This window comes from Triticum urartu, chromosome 1A (genome assembly GCF_056163025.1).
Source record: "Triticum urartu cultivar PI428250 chromosome 1A, HENAU_Tu73, whole genome shotgun sequence".
NCBI lineage: Eukaryota > Viridiplantae > Streptophyta > Magnoliopsida > Poales > Poaceae > Triticum > Triticum urartu.
The window spans coordinates 104,295,496-104,316,812 of NC_141873.1; the positions used below are offsets into that span (position 1 = coordinate 104,295,496).

At 42.8% G+C, this 21,317-nt stretch overlaps 1 pseudogene; it reads right to left on the reverse strand.

The window, feature by feature from the left end:
- Positions 1-1,098: 1,098 nt before the first annotated feature.
- Positions 1,099-20,494, reverse strand: LOC125532741 (uncharacterized; annotated as a pseudogene).
- Between the last annotated feature and the right edge of the window lie 823 nt (positions 20,495-21,317).

A 21,317-nucleotide genomic window follows, 5' to 3' on the forward strand; every position in this document is an offset into this window, starting at 1 on the left:
TTGATCCCTAGTATCCACTATGTTCTGAGATTGATGTTGCTATGACTTTGCTATGCTTAATGCTTGTCACTAGGGCCCGAGTGCCATGATTTCAGATCTGAACCTATTTATGTTTTCATGAATATATGTGAGTTCTTGATCCTATCTTGCAAGTCTATAGTCACCTATTATGTGTTATGATCCGTTAACCCCGAAGTGACAATAATCGGGACCATTACCGGTGATGACCGTAGTTTGAGGAGTTCATGTATTCACTATATGTTAATGCTTTAGTCCGATACTCTATTAAAAGGAGGCCTTAATATCCCTTAGTTTCCAATAGGACCCCGCTGCCACGGGGGGGTAGGACAAAAGATGTCATGCAAGTTCTTTTCCATAAGCATGTATGACTATATTCGGAATACATGCCTACATCACATTGATGAACTGGAGCTAGTTCGGTGTCACCCTATGTTATAACTGTTGCATGATTGATCGCATCCGACATAATTATCCATCATTGATCCAATGCCTACGAGCTTTTCATATATTGTTCTTCGCTTATTTACTTTTCCGTTGTTACTGTTACAATCACTATAAAACCAAAAATATTACTTTTGCTACCATTACCACTACTATCATATTACTTTGCTACTAAATACCTTACTGCAGATATTAAGTTTCCAGGTGTGGTTGAATTGACAACTCAGCTGCTAATACTTGAGAATATTCTTTGGCTCCCCTTGTGTCGAATCAATAAATTTGGGTTGAATACTCTACCCTCGAAAACTGTTGCGATCCCCTATACTTGTGGGTTATCATCCTCCATGCAGATGTTGAGGCCAGTGGCATCATTTCTGTCTCGATCACATTAGAGACGCGGCTGGCCATCTCACCTTTGCAATTTCTTCGTTTTCTACCTCTTCTCTATCGAAATCGACTAAAACGATTTCCCAAGGATTAGCAAACACGAACAAATTAATGTACTTCCACAAATTGACCGCATAAAGTACCATTACAAAATACTCAAATCAAACAAAGTACATAAGGACAACACATACAATCTCAATGTTCTCCATAGACATGCAATCCTCCGGGGACATGTATGTCTGACTTGAATCAATGCATCATGTCGATGAAATACAGTCGACTGAGGGTGAGGGTGACCAGCTCCCGGTCCTGCACGGCAAACTCCCTCGAGGCCATTTGCACCACGTCCATGTCACTAGGGTCACTACCGCTACCACTACCTCCAGCAAGGCCGGTCGGACCAGCCGCGTCCATGATGTAGTAGTAGGACCAATCACTAGCTCCACCACCCATGTTGTCTAGTTGGTTGTTGTCAGAGGACTCATGGTGCATCTCTGCCACCGCCTCTTCAGGTTGCTCACCGGGAGGGTATGTTGTCCCGTGAACATGGACACGTTCATGCTTGCATTGGCTGCCTGCTGGATGTCTTGCTCACTAACCATCTATGTCGGCAATAGACCGTAGGACAGGCAGTGGTTCAGGTGTACATTGGGAGGGATGTAGTATGAGTACCCCTTGTTTTGCTCATCAGCGAAATTCAAATCCGGCGCCCAGTACTGCATGTTGGTCGGGTTTGGGTGGTAGTACATACCAGTCATGGCCGGATTGGGGTAGGTCTGGTGCGCCTGTGTGGTAGGGGCGATGACGGTAGCGTCTCTACGGGCCATCCCCATCTGCCCATCGTGCTCTTGGTCATGATACAATGGTCGGACACCGGAGGTGTCTCCGCTGGTGATCCAGTGTGCGGCTCTAGGCTATGGATGTACTCCGCGAGAAGGGAGAGCTGGCCAGGAGGTGGCTGCTTGTTGTTCCTCTTCTTGAGCTAGCGCTTTGCGTCCGGACTACGCTTGGTGGCATTATAGTGGTTCTTGACGGTGTTCTCCGACCGGCCAGAGAGTAGCCCGGCGATCACCGACTAGCAGTTCCCCCAGGTCTGATGCAACTCGATCAGATCCATGTCTTCCACGTCGGCCCTGATTTTCCTCTGCAAGGGAAGTATTCATGAGTTAATTAATTATGACATAACATTAAATTGAAGTACAATTGAACACAATACATCAAAATGAAAGTAGTATCTACTACCTTTACCCAGAAGCATTATATTTTTAGAAGTCAATAGAGAGTCACTTTTCTACCATGCATGGATATGTCGTGCATGCATCCACCATTCATCATTGCTTTCAGATTTATCTTACCTTTTTTTGTTGTTGGAAAAATTTGTGTTGTTTAAGAGTACCAAAATTTTATTAAAAATATGTATCTTGTTTCAAAGTGCATCATAATGTTTTCTCATGTACCAACAAATAACAATGCACTTGTTTCAGATCAGATTTGCTGGTATGTAATGGAACATTATGTTTCACTTTGAAACAAAAGAAAAACTAATGATACACTCTGAAACAAGATATATAAAATTCGCCAAGATCAGAAAACATAGTCAGAATCTCAAATTATCTATGGAATCTCAAAGTATCTCTGGAATCTATTGGTTAGAGAACTTCCAGCTAAGCCTAATACTCTCATAAAACTGATCTATGCCACATATAAATTGATGAAATGGTGGAATGAGCCTGATAGAAAAATGGAAAGAAGAAAAGTTCGTATGTGAATAATTATTTGGAGAGGATCGACCGATACAAAAAATGCATGGCTTATTTATTTTTCAGTTATCTTATTAAAAATTACACATATTTCACGTGTGCTACAATTTTGGGAATCAAAATTATGCAATTTGAGGTGTCCAAGATTTACAAAACTTTTTAAAAAATCCAGTTAGCAATATCGATTATATCACAAGTGCAAGTGTCATTTTTATTTGTAGGTTTTGTGCTCTTTTTGTTGGAACAACGAAAAATATTTACCTTTCTATTCATTAATAAGAGAAGTTCGTAAAATAAGAACCACAAAGACACCAAATTACTCTCCTACATTACACAACTCAAATTCTTAGGCCCCACAATAGCCCAAAGAGGCACCTTGTCTTGGATGAGGCAAACAATGACCGCCATCGGCATCACTTTATTACAAAATACACATGCGTTCCTTTCCTTTTAAATCTCGCATCGAACAAGGAGCAAATAATATAGAGATTTCCTTGGCTGCGAATTATTGAGGAGTATTTCTTTCCACCAAGACTTCATCATCTCAAAACAACGACAAAGCATCATACTAGCATGAAGACCAAGATAAGAGATCATGCCATTCCAAACTTGAGGCAAGAACTGATACTTGATGACGAGGTGAGGCACTAATTCTTGCACTTGGTTGCAAAGAGGGAACCAGTCGCAATTCGGTCACTCTCGACGTTGCCAGCTCTATCCTTCAATCCTATTTTTGATGGGTAACCAAGCAAAGATATTACATTTTAGGACGGCCAAACCTTCTAAGATATGTCATGCAAGTTGGATCAGATGAGGCCAATGAACTGAGCCTTGTAAGCCGACGCGCCAGTATAATTCCCGTCGTTGGTCAACTTTCTCATGGTTGTATCTTGGATATTTCGTTGGATGAAGACATGCATTGGCAAGTTTGTCTTACAGAATGATGAATTACTGGATGTGCTCTAGCTTGAGGCCTCCTTGACTACCACTATGTAGAATCCAAAACTTATCTCTTAAAACCATGTCCACAGTGCCACCTTTCTTGTGGATTTTTTTAAATGGTGGTATATCTTTATGCATCACTCCCTCCAGCCATGTTGACTCCCAAAATTTGGCTTTAGTACTATTACCAGTCATACCTAAGTGGCCGCCACTAATAGATCACTTCATCATTGTTGCATGACATCCCCATACCGTACCCCACCCGCTGGTGGCCACCCTAGTCCAGCCATAACCATAGTATGTGAAGCACGATGGAAAACTTCCAAGATAAAGAATTTCTGGGCCAACAAACTCCTCCAGCTTGCAAACTTTCTCCCAGTTAATTTCACTTGCCTTCGGTCACTTTGTTCATCCTCACCCAAACATAGGCACACCACAAGCTATCAATCTTCTTAAAAACCTCCACAGGAGGTCAAACAGTGTAAGATGATGTATGGCCACAGACGCGAGCACCACCTTGACCAAGAACATGCGGCCCGCAGTATGAAAATGTTTCCCTCTCCAAGGTGCTAATTTCCCAGCGGCTTAATCTTCAAATTGTTGCAAGTGGGTTGTCCTTAATATTTTGACCACGAGGGATAGTGCAAGGTAACATATGGGGAAGGATAAGAAACATGCCGGGAAGGACTAGAGTATGTCATCAAGGTTTGTGTTATTGCACCAGATAGGTGAAACATGGATCTTTCTGCAATTTATAACTAGGCTGATAGTATATCCAAAAGAGGCAACCGTGGTGGCGAGGAATTGGACTTCTTGCTTGATAGGGGCGCATAAAACAACCACATTGTCAAGGTAAAGGGAACCGCGAATGCTTGTGCGATGCCCACCAAGAGTATGAAGTTTTCCTTAGGTCATATACTTGCTAAATATATGGTGCAGCAGGTCAATGGTGAGCTGAAAGAGAAAAGGGGACAGTGGAACGCTAAAAATGCCACAACCATGCTTGATCTGGTCCTTGGTAATCCCATTGAGCAAAACTCGAGAAGAAGTCAAGGAGGGGAGGGTCGAGATCCATCCCCAGATGTGGCCTTTGAAGCCATGGTGACTAAACATTTCTGTAAAATGGCCCCACCTAAAGGAATCCAAGGACTTCTTTATGTTGATCTTGAAGAGGAGCATGTGTGTCTTGATGTGGTAAATCTTCTAGCCACGTTGGGCACATAAATGAAGTTATCATGGATGATTCTCCTCTTAATCAAAGCAATTTGTGCAATGGAAACAATATCATTCATGTGCAGAGCCAACCTCATGGAAAGAGTTTTGTCAATGAGCTCGGCCACAACATGTATAAGGCTAATAAGCCCAAAATACTCATTCGGTGAACAAAGGGATCAGGTCATGGGAACCAAGCAACAAATCTCAAGTATCGCAGGTATTAAAGAGGGGGATGCTAACACTCGCTACTTTCACGGAGGATCAATGGGAAGGGGAGGAAAAATCTTATACATCATCTCAAACATGGAATTAACTGGCTGATGGATCATGAATGCATCATTAGGTGAACCAAGGGACCAGGCTATCCCCGTGACGTACTCGCACATCGGCGATGGCATCGCGTGGCCGTCTTCGCCATCATGCTCCATCAAAGCATCCTCTATACTGTATTCATGCTCCGGGCAGTTCATCCAAAAATCTGAATTGATGAAGAGAGACGAGCAATATGTTTCAACACGTCCCCTAGTGTCTAGGCTATTTTAGTCCTTAGGCATGGGATTGATGTAGGCCACCGAATCTTTATTAATACTGCGTTAGTAGACTTGAGACCTCTTGGATCGGATACCATATTGAACTCATGCTCCACTAGCACATCCAAAAAACTAAGCTGGTTGAGAGAGATGGGCAATATATTTCTACACTCCACAACCGTCGTCAAATTGTAGTCAAGCTTGAAAAGCATCCGGAGTGTGACGCTATGTCTGGCACCCTCTCCTAGAACAGAGCCACGAAGGCTTAAACTCTTCCTTGTTGACCTGTTCAACCTCACCAATGACTCCCATCCATTGGCAGAGAAGCCTCTACAGTAGTTGTGCGATGGGAATAACCCTGTTCTTGGCATGCAGGCATGGGCTATGCCGACTTGTCGAAGTCTATGACCTTTGCAAGTGTCTCCCTCCTTTTTGTGGGTGACCAGGGTGGAGTGGAGCTTGGGGCAGGGATAATGGGAGGCAACACCGACACAAAAAGTGGTGCACTAGGCGAGGGCCCTGCCGGGAGCGCAACTACCATGCAAAGCATCCATCTTTGTCATCATTAGGTCGTTGTCCAAGAGCACTAGGAATGCTACAAAGCGATGCATGAAAATGGGCATGCAGTTCTTCATCAGGCCCAAAGAGGAATTGGGGGGGTCGATGCATGGGTTTATGCGTGCACAACTCATCATAGGGCTCATGGTGGTGGGTAGGGGGGCTTGGTGCATGAGCTGGTAGTGTGCACATCTCCATCGGTGAAGCCTGCCGCACCTGCATACCGGAGTAGGGTGTGCCTTGGGCAGTCAGTCCGGTCTATAGGGAGTGGAGCGGAGCTCAATTTTGTTGCAACCCACACATATCTCAAATGCTAACCCAAGAGCAGGAAAATCTACTCATATTCACCTGATTCAGGAAAACCATAATAAATAAAAGCAGCAATTTCACAAATAAACAACATCAAATTTTTGGAACATGTGTATCCCATTATCAACATGTGACTTATTTTTTCTATATGGTTGAACTAATAAAATTACCACATCTCAAATGCAATTTGTGTGTTGGAACGACTCTTACTTTAGGGAATACCCTATTGAGGCAAGTCACAAATATGTAGCAGCAATAATTTAAAAAATAACCAAGACAAAAACAATCGGTAATCTTATCTCTATCTAGGGAACGTTCTTGGGGACGAAATCCCAGCAAATGCCCCACAGACTACAAGATCAAGATCTGATGATGGCAGTTTTTTTGATAAAAATTGAACTAAAATAAACAAAATGCCATGATTTTGTTGTTGTCGAAAATACCATCCCCAAACACTAAAACTGCTAGCAGCGCCATTTGCAAATGCCATCCTAGATAGCGAATGGTCGCTGGCTATTGTGGTCCAAATTTGGTAATGCTTGGGCGATCACTTAGTGGCTAAGAATTAGAAAATTAGGACACACCATGTCAATTAGCAAATTTTGATATTTGTAAGTGCAAGTGCAATTGTTTTATTTGTAGATGGAACACATAATTCCTATACACATTTCAAATGCTAATGTGTGGGCAGGAACATTGATCCCTATTAATTTCCCAAAATTACTTTTAGTGGTCTAAATGAAGAAAGTAATTGCCACATCTACTGATTAGACTAAAGACATGCAATACTACTAACTATTTTTCCGGGAATTAATACCTACTTCCGAATGGTGACCAAACTATAGGTGCAAATTATTGGCCGCGTAATCATATGATTCAACTAAATAAAGTATCACATTTCAAATGCTAATTTGTGGGCAGGAACATCGACTCTTACTATAGGGATATCAAATTGTCGCAAATCACAAATAGGTAGAAGTAATAATTTGACAAATAATCAAGATAATTTTTAGGTGATCACTTGGTGGCCAAGAATATCTTCTCTACTACTTAAAAAGAATCTAAGGTTCCCATTTCACCCTCTCCTTTGTCCAACCTCTCTCTTTCTCTATAGTTCCCCCTTATGTTCTCTTGTTTGATTTTTTCCTCGCATCTCTGATTTTTTTCTCAAATAATAATATTTTTGGTAAGTCAATAAATTCTTACCAAATAAGTGATTCACAATAAGATGACATTTTGAATCCCATCTCTGATCTTTCTCCTAAATAATATTTTCTTTCGTAATTCTATAAATTCTTACCAAATAAGTGCTTAAGAATAAGATGATAGGTAAATCATGACAATTGCATACAATAACTTCCTAAGATTATAGCGCACCAATGTAATAATAGACGCGCAATCACGGGCTAATATAGGAGAATGTTTATACTCCCTTTGCAATGCACGGACAATTGTCTAGTTTAATAAAAATGAGACACCAAGTCAATTACTCCCTCCATTCAAAAATATAAGATGTTCTAACTATTTTTCCGAATTGTATGTATATACATTTGTTTTAGCGTGTTTGTTCACTTACTTCAGTCCTTGTAGTCCATATTCAAATATCTAAAACATCTTATATTTGTGAACAAAGGGAGTAGTAAATTTTGATATTTGTACGTGCAAGTGAGATTTTATTTATTTACGGATTGAACACAAAATCCATGTACACATTTCAAATGCTAATGTGTGGGCAGGAACATCAGTCCTTATTAATTTAGAAAATTACTTCCCTACTAAAAATTTTCTTCAAAAAATTACTTAGGTGATCATTTAGTGGCCTAAATGAAGAAATTAATTGCCACATTTACTGATTAGACTAAAGACATGAAAGACTACTAACTATTTATCCGGGAGTTAATAGCCACTTTCGAATGGTGACGAATCATATTAACGCAATGAAGAATTTGTTTGCGTAAGCACACTCAATCATAGATCATCAAAATTCCCCAGATCAAGCTGATAGAAGGGACCACTACTAGGAAAAAGGCTACTAGCACCGCGGGTAAAATGGCTACTAGCAGCGCGGGTACCCACACTACTAGTATCGCGCTACAGCTAATAGTTAGTAGTAGCGTGGGAGAAACCCGCGCTACTGCTAACTTTGTTAGTAGTAGCGTGTGCCACCCACGCTACTGCTATTACAGACTCGCGCTACTACTAATGAAGTAGTAGTAGCGTGCCTACAATACCAGCGCTACTAGTATCCTAAATACTAGTATGGCAGTTTTTTCCCAACGCTACTAGTAGCAAATTAGGAATTAAAAAATAAAAATAGATGCAGTATTCATGAATGGAGATCAAAGACACGTCCAGTGCAAAATAAATTTCACAGAACCATCTTAACACTTGCATTTTTCATGGATGCAACATTCAACATCTCAACTCGAAGAGATCACGAGGACACACACAACCATCATCAAAAGGTTGGTACCTTCCCTAGCGTTTCAGCACCAACCTAACGAGACCACTTCTCTAGATGTATGTACAAAGCGTCGAGGTCCTCCACCTTGAGGAACTCCGGACGGTGGCGTCGTCCTCCACCTCGGTGACCTACAGATGGTGGCATCAAGGTTCTCCACCCCGGGGACCTCCTGTATCGCAATCACCTGGACGATAATCTGTATGACGCGGTCGCGGGGCTTCATGGTGAAGTCTTCCTCCGAGTAGTTGAAGAGCACGACTCCCATCGGGCCGCAATAGTCCTCGTCGATCACCTTGCACCCAGTCGAGAAAGTGAAAACTTGTTAGTTCGCGCCCTCGTGCAGATCCAGTAGGGTATTCTCTTCAATTATCTGTCTCTTTTAGTCTATTATGAATCTTCAAACCAGAAAACACCTACTAAATGCATACCCTAGCTGTACGTGTTCGTGCTATCTTCTTGTTTTGGTGCATTCAAGAAATACTAGTGTATTTGAGCTATATATGCTTGAAATATTTGACAGTTAACATATCTTCAAAATTTATCATTTCATGGATAGGGAAATCGCCAACAAAGGACATCAGAAAATTGATTCCCACCGCTCTTCAAAATAGCGCCAGGGTCGACGTTGACTCTCCAGAGAGCACCATTTTAAATCGGGCGGAAAAATGTACAGAGGGAGTGATCTAAACGCTCTTATATTAGTTTACGGAGGGAGTACTATATAAGGATGCCCATCATCTTGTGGAAAAATGTACTAGCTACCAATAATGAACTATTCATGTTGAACAATTTAAATTTGAACAATTGTGAATAATGATTCAACTTACACATCCTATAAACAAAATGGTCAACTCCATGATGTATCCTTCAACTACCTAAATTTTAACATGGAAACCTTCCATAATATATAGACGGGAAAGAGATAGCAAAATGGATCATGCTTGAGATAGAGATTCTTACTGCAAATCTTAACAGAAGACATGACTTGCCAACACCTGAGTCTCCAATAAGCAATAGCTTGAAGAGGTAATCACTGCATGGTCAAATAAGAGAATTTTAGTCTCCAGCAAACACGGTGCGCATAGAATAAAACAAGTATTGGTGACATTTTCAAGATGATAAAAATGAAGGAAATATGCCCTAGAGGCAATAATAAAGTTATTATTTATTTCCTTATATCATGATAAATGTTTATTATTCATGCTAGAATTGTATTAACCGGAAACATAATACATGTGTGAATACATAGACAAACAGAGTGTCACTAGTATGCCTCTACTTGACTGGCTCGTTAATCAAAGATGGTTATGTTTCCTAACCATGGACAAAGAGTTGTTATTTGATTAACGGGATCACATCATTAGTTGAATGATATGATTGACATGACCCATTCCATTAGCTTAGCACCCGATCATTTAGTATGTTGCTATTGCTTTCTTCATAACTTATACATGTTCCTATGACTATGAGATTATGCAAATCCCGTTTGCCGAAGGAACACTTTGTGTGCTACCAAACGTCACAGCGTAACTGGGTGATTATAAAGGAGCTCTACAGGTGTCTCCAAAGGTACATGTTGGGTTGGCGTATTTCGAGATTAGGATTTGTCACTCTGATTGTCGGAGAGGTATCTCTGGGCCCTCTCGGTAATGCACATCACTTAAGCCTTGCAAGCATTGCAACTAATGAGTTAGTTGCGGGATGATGTATTACAGAACGAGTAAAGAGACTTGCCGATAACGAGATTGAACTAGGTATTGTATACCAACGATCGAATCTCGGGTAAGTAACATACCGATGACAAAGGGAACAACGTATGTTGTTATGCGGTCTGACCGATAAAGATCTTCGTAGAATATGTAGGAGCCAATATGGGCATCCAGGTCCCGCTATTGGTTATTGACCGGAGACATGTCTCGGTCATGTCTACATTGTTCTCGAACCCGTAGGGTCCGCACGCTTAAGGTTTCGATGACAGTTATATTATGAGTTTATGAGTTTTGATGTACCGAAGGAGTTCGGAGTCCCGGATGAGATCGGGGACATGACTAGGAGTCTCGAAATGGTCGAGACGTAAAGATTGATATATTGGATGACTATATTCGGACATCGGAAAGGTTCCGAGTGATTCGGGTATTTTTCGGAGTACCGGGTAGTTACGGGAGAAGCAATGGGCCTTGATGGGCTTTAGTGGGAAGAGGAGAAAGGGCCAAGGGGCTGCTGCGCCCCCCCTCCCCTCTAGTCCGAATTGGACTAGGGAAAAGGGGGCTGGCCACCTCTCCCTCTCCTCCACTTCCTTCTCCCTTCCTCCCCTCTTGGTGGACTCCTACTAGGACTTGGAGTCCTAGTAGGACTCCACATCCTGGCCGCACCAATTGCCTTGGTCGGCCTCCTCCTCCTCCATCCTTTATATAATGAGGCAAGGGGCACCCCAAAGACACAATTTGATCCACGTGATCTTATTCTTAGCCGTGTGCGGCGCCCCCTACCACCATAGTCCTCGATAATATTGTAGCGGTGCTTAGGCGAAGCCCTGCGACAGTAGTACATCAAGATCGTCACCACGCCGTCGTGCTGACGGAACTCTTCCCCGACACTTTGCTGGATCGGAGTCCGGGGATCGTCATCGAGCTGAACGTGTGCTAGAACTCGGAGGTGCCGTAGTTTCGGTGCTTGATCGGTCGGATCGTAAAGACGTACGACTACATCAACCAAACGCTTCCGTTGTCGATCTACCAGGTATGTAGATCATACTCTCCCCTCTTGTTGCTATGCATCACATGATCTTGCATGTGCGTAGGAAATTTTTTGAAATTACTACGAAACCCAACAGTGGTATCAGAGCCTAGGTTTTATATGTTGATGTTATATGCACGAGTAGAACACAAGTGAGTTGTGGGCGATATAAGTCATACTGCTTACCAGCATGTCATACTTTGGTTCGGCGGTATTGTTGGATGAAGCGGCCCGGACCGACATTACGCGTACGCTTACACGAGACCGGTTCTCCCGATGTGCTTTGCACATAGGTGGCTTGCGGGTGATAGTTTCTCCAACTTTTGTTGAACCAAGTGTGGCTACACCTGGTCCTTGCGAAGGTTAAAACAGCACCAACTTGACAAACTATCGTTGTGGTTTTGATGCGTAGGTAAGATTGGTTCTTGCTTAAGCCCGTAGCAGCCACATAAAACATGCAACAACAAAGTAGAGGACGTCTAACTTGTTTTTGCAGGGCATGTTGTGATGTGATATGGTCAAGATGTGATGAGATATAAGTTGTTGTATGAGATGATCATGTTTTGTTGAAGTTATTGGCAACTGGCAAAATCCTTATGGTTGTCTCTCTATTGCATAAGATGCAAGCGCCCAATAACTGCTTTACTTTATCGCTATGCGATAGCAATAGTTGCAAGAGCAATTGTTGGCGAGACGACCACGTGACGACACATTGATATAGATCAAGATGATGGAGATCATGGTGTCATGCCGGTGACTATAGAGATCATAACAGTACTTTGGAGATGGAAATCAAAGGCGCAAGATGATGATGGCCATATCATGTCACATATTTTGATTGCATATGATGTTTATCTTTTATACATCTTATTTTGCTTAGTTTGACGGTAGCATTTTAAGATGATCTCTCACTAATTATCAAGAAGTGTTCTCCTTTAGTATGCACCGTTGCAAAAGTTCTTCGTGCTGAGACACCACGTGATGATCGGGTGTGATAGGCTCTACGTTCAAATACAACGGGTGCAAAACAGTTGCACACGCGGAATACTCAGGTTATACTTGACGAGCCAAGCATATACAGATATGGCCTCGGAACACGGAGACCGAAAGGTCGAGCGTGAATCATATAGTAGATATGATCAACATAGTGATGTTCACCAATGAAACTGCTCCATCTCACGTGATGATCGGACATGGTTTAGTTGATTTGGATCACGTGATCACTTAGAGGATTAGAGGGATGTCTATCTAAGTGGGAGTTCTTAAGTAATATGATTAATTGAACTTAAATTTATCATGAACTTAGTCCTGGTAGTATTTTGAAAATTATGTTATAGATCAATAGCTCGCGTTGTTGCTTCCCTATGTTTATTTTGATATGTTCCTAGAGAAAATTGTGTTGAAAGATGTTAGTAGCAATGATGCGGATTGGATCCGTGATCTGAGGTTTATCCTCATTGCTGCACAGAAGAATTATGTCCTTGATGCACCGCTAGGTGACGGACCTATTGCAGGAGCAGATGCAGACGTTATGAACGTTTGGCTAGCTCAATATGATGACTACTTGATAGTTTAGTGCACCATGCTTAATGGCTTAGAATCGGGACTTCAAAGACGTTTTGAACGTCATGGAGCATATGAGATGTTCCAGGAGTTGAAGTTAATATTTCATGCAAATACCCAAGTTGAGAGATATAAAGTCTCCAACAAGTTCTATAGCTAAAAGATGGAGGAGAATCGCTCAACTAGTGAGCATGTGCTCAGATTGTCTGAGTACTACAATCGCTTGAATCAAGTGGGAGTTAATCTTCCAGATAAGATAGTGATTGACAGAATTCTCTAGTCACCATCACCAAGTTAGTAGAACTTCGTGATGAACTATGATATGCAAGGGATAACGGAAACGATTCCCAGGCTCTTCGTAATGCGGAAATTGACGAAGGTAGAAATCAAAAAAAAACATCAAGTGTTGATGGTAGACAAGACCACTAGTTTCAAGAAAAGGGCAGAGGGAAGAAGGGGAACTTCAAGAAGAACAGCAAGCAAGTTGCTGCTCAAGTGAAGAAGCCCAAGTCTGGTCCTAAGCCTGAGACTAACTGTTTCTACTGCAAAGGGACTGGTCACTGGAAGCGGAACTACCCCAAGTGATTGGCAGATAAGAAGGATGGCAAAGTGAACATAAGTATATTTGATATACATGTTATTTATGTGTACTTTACTAGTGTTTATAGCAACCCCTCAGTATCTGATACTAGTTCAGTTGCTAAGATTAGTAACTCGAAACGGGAGTTGCAGAATAAACAGAGACTAGTTAAGGGTGAAGTGACGATGTGTGTTGGAAGTGGTTCCAAGATTCATATGATCATCATCGCACACTCCCTATACTTTCGGGAATAGTGTTCAACCTGAATAAGTGTTATTTGGTGTTTGCGTTAAGTATGAATATGATTTGATCATGTTTATTGTAATACGGTTATTCATTTAAGTAAGAGAATAAATTGTTGTTCTGTTTACATGAATAAAACCTTATATGGTTACACACCCAATGAAAATAGTTCGTTGGATCTCGATCGTAGTGATACACATAATCATAATATTGAAACCAAAAGATGCAAAGTTAATAATGATAGTGCAACTTATTTGTAGCACTGCCGTTTAGGTCATATTGGTGTAAAGCGCATGAAGAAACTCCATGCTGATGGGATTTTGGAATCACTTGATTATGAATCACTTGATGCTTGCGAACCATGCCTCATGGGCAAGATGACTAAGACTCCGATCTCCGGAGCGAGCAACTGACTTATTGGAAATAATACATACTGATGTATGCGGTCCGATGAGTGTTAAGGCTCACGGCAAGTATCGTTATTTTCTGAACTTCACAGATGATTTGAGCAGATATGGGTATATCTACTTGATGAAACATAAGTCTGAAACATTTGAAAAGTTCAAAGAATTTCAGAGTGAAGTGGAAAATCATCGTGACAAGAAAATAAAGTTTCTACGATCTGATCGCGGAGACAAATATTTGAGTTACGAGTTTGGTCTTCAATTAAAACAATGTGGAATAGTTTCACAAACTCATGCCACATGGAACACCACAGCAAAATGGTGTGTCCGAACGTCATAACCGTACTTTATTGGATATAGTGCAATCCATGATGTCTCTTACCGATCTACCACTATCGTTTTGGGGTTGTGCATTAGAGACAGCTGCATTCACGTTAGATAGGGCACCATCTAAATCCGTTGAGACGACACCGTGTGAACTATGGTTTGGCAAGAAACCTAAGCTGTCGTTTCTTAAAGTTTGGGACTGCGATGCTTATGTGAAAAAGTTTCAACATGATAAGCTCGAACCCAAATCGGAGAAGTAAATCTTCATAGGATATCCAAAGGAAACTATTGGATACACCTTCTATCACAGATCCGAAGGCAAGACTTTTGTTGCTAAATTCAGAAACTTTCTAGAGAAGGAGTTTCTCTCGAAAGAAGTGAGTGGGAGGAAAGTAAAAAACTTGATAAGGTAATTGTACCTTCTCCCTTATTGGAAAGTAGTTCATCACAGAAATCTGTTCCTGTGTCTACTACACCAATTAGTGAGGAAGCTAATGATGATGATCATGTAACTTCAGATCAAGTTACTACCGAATCTCGCAGGTAAACCAGAGTGAGATCCACACCAGAGTGGTACGGTAATCCTGTTCTGGAAGTCATGTTACTAGACCATGACGAACTTGCGAACTATGAGGAAGCGATGATGAGCCCAGATTCCGCAAAATGGCTTGAGGCCATGAAATCTGAGATGGGATCCATGTATGAGAACAAAGTATATACTTTGGTTGACTTGCCCGATGATCGGCAAGCCATAGAAAATAAATGGATCTTCAAGAGGAAGACGGACGCTGATAGTAGTGTTACTATCTACAAAGCTAGAATTGTCGCAAAAAGGTTTTCGACAAGTTCAAGGTGTTGACTACGATGAGATTTTCTCACTCGTAGCGATGCTTAAGTCTGTCCGAATCATGTTAGCAATTGCCGCATTTTATGATTATGAAATTTGGCAGATGGATGTCAAAACTGCATTCCTGAATGGATTTATGGAAGAACAGTTGTATATGATGCAACCGGAAGGCTTTGTCGATCCAAAGGGAGCTAACAAAGTGTGCAAGCTCCAGCGATCCATCTATGGACTGGTGTAAGCATCTCGGAGTTGGAATATACGCTTTGATAAGCTGATCAAAGCATATAGTTTTATACAGACTTGCGGTGAAGCCTGTATTTACAAGAAAGTGAGTGGGAGCACTACAACATTTCTGATAAGTATATGTGAATGACATATTGTTGATCGGAAATAATGTAGAATTATTCTGCAAAGCATAAAGGAGTGTTTGAAAGGAATTATTCAAAGAAAGACCTCGGTGAAGCTGCTTACATATTGAGCATCAAGATCTATAGAGATAGATCAAGACGCTTGATAAGTTTTTTTTTCAATGAGTACATACCTTGACAAGATTTTGAAGTAGTTCAAAATGGAACAGTCAAAGAAAGAGTTCTTGCCTGTGTTACAAGGTGCGAAATTGAGTAAGACTCAAAGCCCGACCACGGCAGAAGATAGAAAGAGAATGAAAGTCATTCCCTATGCCTCGGTCATAGGTTCTATAAAGTATGCCATGTTGTGTACCACATCTATTGTATACCCTACCACTGAGTTTGGCAAGGGAATACAATAGTGATCTAGGAGTAGATCACTGGACAGCGGTCAAAATTATCCTTAGTGGAATAAGGATATGTTTCTCGATTATGGAAGTGAAAAAAGGTTCGTCGTAAAGGGTTACGCCGATGCCAGTTTTGACACTAATCTAGATGAACCTAAATCTCAATCTACATACATATTGAAAGTGGGAGCAATTAGCTAGAGTAGCTCCGTACAGAGCATTGTTGACATAAATATTTGCAAAATACTTACGGATCTGAATATAACAGACCCGGTGACTAAAATTATCTCACAAGCAAAAAAAATGATCACACCTTAGTACTCTTTGGGTGTTAATCACATAGCGATGTGAACTAGATTACTGACTCTAGTAAACCCTTTGGGTGTTGGTCACATATCGATGTGGACTATGGGTGTTAATCACATGGTGATGAGAACTATTGCTATTAAATCACATGGTGATGTGAACTAGATTATTGACTCTAGTGCAAGTGGGAGACTGAAGGAAATATGCCCTAGAGGAAATAATAAAGTTATTATTTATTTCCTTATATCATGATAAATGTTTATTATTCATGCTAGAATTGTATTAACCGGAAACATAATACATGTGTGAATACATAGACAAACAGAGTGTCACTAGTATGCCTCTACTTGACTAGCTCGTTAATCAAAGATGGTTATGTTTCCTAACCATGGACAAAGAGTTGTTATTTGATTAACGGGATCACATCATTAGTTGAATGATATGATTGACATGACCCATTCCATTAGCTTAGCACCCGATTGTTTAGTATGTTGCTATTGCTTTCTTCATAACTTATACATGTTCCTATGACTATGAGATTATGCAACTCCCGTTTGTCGGAGGAACACTTTGTGTGCTACCAAACGTCACAACGTAACTGGGTGATTATAAAGGAGCTCTACAGGTGTCTCCAAAGGTACATGTTGGGTTGGCGTATTTTGAGATTAGGATTTGCCACTCCGATTGTCGGAGAGGTATCTCTGGGCCCTCTCGGTAATGCACATCACTTAAGCCTTGCAAGCATTGCAACTAATGAGTTACTTGCAGGATGATGTATTACAGAACGAGTAAAGAGACTTGCCGGTAACGAGATTGAACTAGGTATTGGATACCGACGATCGAATCTCGGGTAAGTAACATATCGATGACAAAGGGAACAACGTATGTTGTTATGCGGTCTGACCGATAAAGATCTTCGTAGAATATGTAGGATCCAATATGGGCATCCAGGTCCCGCTATTGGTTATTGACCGGAGACATGTCTCGATCATGTCTACATTTTTCTCGAACCCGTAGGGTCCGCACGCTTAAGGTTTCGATGACAGTTATATTATGAGTTTATGAGTTTTGATGTACCGAAGGAGTTCGGAGTCCCAGATGAGATCGGGGACATGACGAGGAGTCTCGAAATGGTCTAGACGTAAAGATTGATATATTGGACGACTATATTCGGACATCGGAAAGGTTCCAAGTGATTCGGGTATTTTTCGGAGTACCGGGTAGTTACGGGAGAAGCAATGGGCCTTGATGGGATTTAGTGGGAAGAGGAGAAAGGGCCAAGGGGCTGCTGCGCCCCCCCTCCCCTCTAGTCCTAATTGGACTAGGGAAAAGCGGGCCGGCCACCTCTCCTTCTCCTCCACTTCCTTCTCCCTTCCTCCCCTCTTGGTGGACTCCTACTAGGACTTGGAGTCCTAGTAGGACTCCACATCCTGGCCGCACCAATTGCCTTGGCCGGCCTCCTCCTCCTCCATACTTTATATACTGAGGCAAGGGGCACCCCAAAGAGACAAGTTGATCCACGTGATCTTATTCTTAGCCGTGTGCGGCGCCCCCTGCCACCATAGTCCTCGATAATATTGTAGCGGTGCTTAGGCGAAGCCCTGCGACAGTAGTACATCAAGATCGTCACCACGCCGTCGTGCTGACGGAACTCTTCCCCGACACTTTTCTGGATTAGAGTCCGGGGATCGTCATCGAGCTGAACGTGTGCTAGAACTCGGAGGTGTCGTAGTTTCGGTGCTTGATCGGTCGGATCGTAAAGACGTACAACTACATCAACCAAACGCTTCCGTTGTCGATCTACTAGGTATGTAGATCATACTCTCCCCTCTCGTTGCTATGCATCACATGATCTTGCGTGTGTGTAGGAAATTTTTTGAAATTACTATGAAACCCAACAAAAAAAGGGCAGTGCACTGCACGTAGCTCCTGCTTGCGCAGGGTTCGCGGAAGGGTCCGGCCACTTCCAAAGATGATAATAAGATACAATAACTATGTCCAAGCTTGGAAGATTGGAAATAAATTAAAAGAGAAATTTATTCAAGATAATAAGACACAACAATTAGATGGAATAAATTGTCAGGCTTATACAAGTAAGGAGCGATAGATGAAGGGACATTTTGCTGTTTAATACTCAGCCAAAATGCCAGTTTTGCTAAGCTAATAGATCCCTATGTACTAGTGTGTGATTACTATGATAGAATGTAAAAGTAGTTCCCCTTGCAGTATTAAGATATAATGATATTGTTACATTGAATGAGTGGAGTGCAACCACAGTTACAGCGGTAACTGAACAAACAGTTATATCAGCCCATGACTGTCACAGCTATACAACATGAAGAGACAGAGCATTTGGCCGTGCTTGTAAAGGATGTTAAACAGACTTGTGCACTCTACCCACATCTGCAGTGTGGAGACGGATTGGATCAAGGATGCAAAGTGACTGCAAAACTAGAGATGGTGCAAAGTGACATTAGCATACATAATTCACCAAAACCGACATATTTTCTTTCCTCTGTCTTGTTCTTTTATTGCCATTAGATAGTAGTAGTAGGAATCTAAAATCCACAATAAACAACACTGGAAACACTAATCATAACGACCGGGTGAAAAAAGAGTACATCCACCGAGCGGCATGGAGCGAGATAGGTGCACACAGCAAACGATTTCGCATCAAATTTCACCTAATTTAAACACAAACTCTGCTGGAGATGTTGCATTCCCCTCACGGACACGATCCAGACCAAGAAAAAAAGGGCACGATTCTGCTGGGATCGAGAGAGTCAACCCCCGCGCGCGCTAGATCCAGCGAGATCTCAGCCTAAAAGCCCCAGCCCCGATCGGAACTGCTGGGGGCGAAGTAGAGGAGGGAGGGAGGGAGGGACTTACTACTCGGGATTCATGTCGGGATCTGGGTGCTCCCGCGGTGTCCAATCTCTCTCGAAGGTAGGAGGATGGGGATTGGCTTATCGGCGGGGACCAAGATAGAGTCCTGGGCGGGCGGAGGTAGATGGCCTCACGACTTCCCCGAGTTCTTGGCGTCTCGCTCTTCCCATGAATCAATCAACAATGCGCTGGGAGAGGACCTGGCTCCAGCAGGCCAGCCCGATTTTAGACCAGGCTCCTCGGAACCGGCTGGCGTGGGTGGTGGAGGTGGCGAGGAGATCATGGGGAGAGGAGCCGGGGTGGGGTGGATCGAGGAACATGTGAGTTTGTGAGAGAGTATTTTTTTAGGGATGAGAGAGAGAGTGGTGGGGTGGACACGCTTAGTAGTAGTGTGGGGGTCTTACCTGCGCTACTACTACCTACTTAGTAGTAGCGCCAGTTTTATACCCCTCGCTACTACTATGGCCTATCCCAGGGGCATCGTTGGAGACCACTTAGTAGCAGCGCGGGTTTATACCCCTCGCTACTACTATCAACTTAGTAGTAGCACGGTTTTTATACTCCTCGCTACTACTAATTAGCAGTAGCGCCCACTTTTAAACCGCACTACTGATAAACTTCTGTGTATAAGGTTTTCCCTAATAATGGACTAGAGAGTTAAGAAATTTTGATCTCGCATGATCACCTCAATGTTGGGGTCAAGTTTGTTGATCCATCTCTCCCAGCACTGCTTCCCGCTCCGGTCGGGGAGGTACATCGCGACCTTCGTCCACCTCCCGATGTCGAACTCCTGCACCTTCACCCTGAGCAGCTTGCAATAAAATCACAAATAAAACTAACGAAGCTGGAGCCAATGAAGGACAAAGAAAAAGGTTTGCAATCAGGGTTGGATTTTCTACATACATGTCTGTTTATCCATGACCCGTTGAACCGTGTCAGCCGCTGGGCGCTGGATCTGGCACGCGGCGGCTCCCGAGCAGGCGCCACGATTGTCGTACGGGCGTCGCTGCTCCTGTAGCCGGGGAATCTAGTGGGATCCAACTCGCTGATGCCACCAGAAGCTCTTGATTTGGCGCCTGGGACGACGACCGCCCCGGCTGGAGCACCATCATCATTATGGACGAAGTGATGTGCAACACGGCCATGCCTAGAGGTCGTGTAGTGGTTCCCGGACACCGAGGCCGCCACATCCTAGTCGAAATAGGCACTCCCTTCAGCCATCAGTGCGGCCTCCGAGGTCGGATCGGAGCAATGGCAGCAGGAACACATGCGGTAGAGATGGGGCAAGCAAAGCAAGAAGAAGGGGAATACTCTCTTGCTCTTCTATGGGAGAAATACCTGTGTCAGAGATGGGGCGATGGGTCTGCGCCTCATATAGAAGGGGGTAGCGCCCCATGCCCCCATCGGCCCGTCCATTCTCCCGCCCCCATCTCCACATGACACATCCAGGAGGCGTCCCACATGGCAATAACATTCCAACTACAGGTTTTCAAGTTCACTGTAGATCCTCTACACTGGGTGTACGCAGTCTGTGGAGAGGTTTGCGTGGTCCAGGGTGGGTCAGACATGTCATCACAGATATGCCAAAGTGCAGCACCAGTGCCTGCATGGAGGTATGCGTGCAAATTCAGGGGAAACCGAACGCTTGTTGGCGTGCTTCATGATCATTTACAGCTAAGTACAGGGTGTGTTTGGATATAGCGTGATAGATGTTTCCTAAAATCTTAAAAGTGGATGCGCAGTATAAGAAATATATCAACTTGTGACCTTCTCTTAGTGACCCCAGCTAAATTGGTCGTAAACCTACGGTTCGCTTGGAAGGGCTCAAACCCTGAAATTACCTTACACCAAATGGTCATAAAGCAGACAAGAGTGGTCGACGACCTTATTTCTACCTGATTACGACCAATATAAATGCTCATTTGGTCGTGAACGTGGATGCATTGGTACTTAGCCGCTCCAGGTGGGCTTGGGCCTCGGTGGAACGAGGCCACTCCTTTCTTTTCTTTTAAAATTTATGTGTGCCATGGAGGCCGCGGCCCAT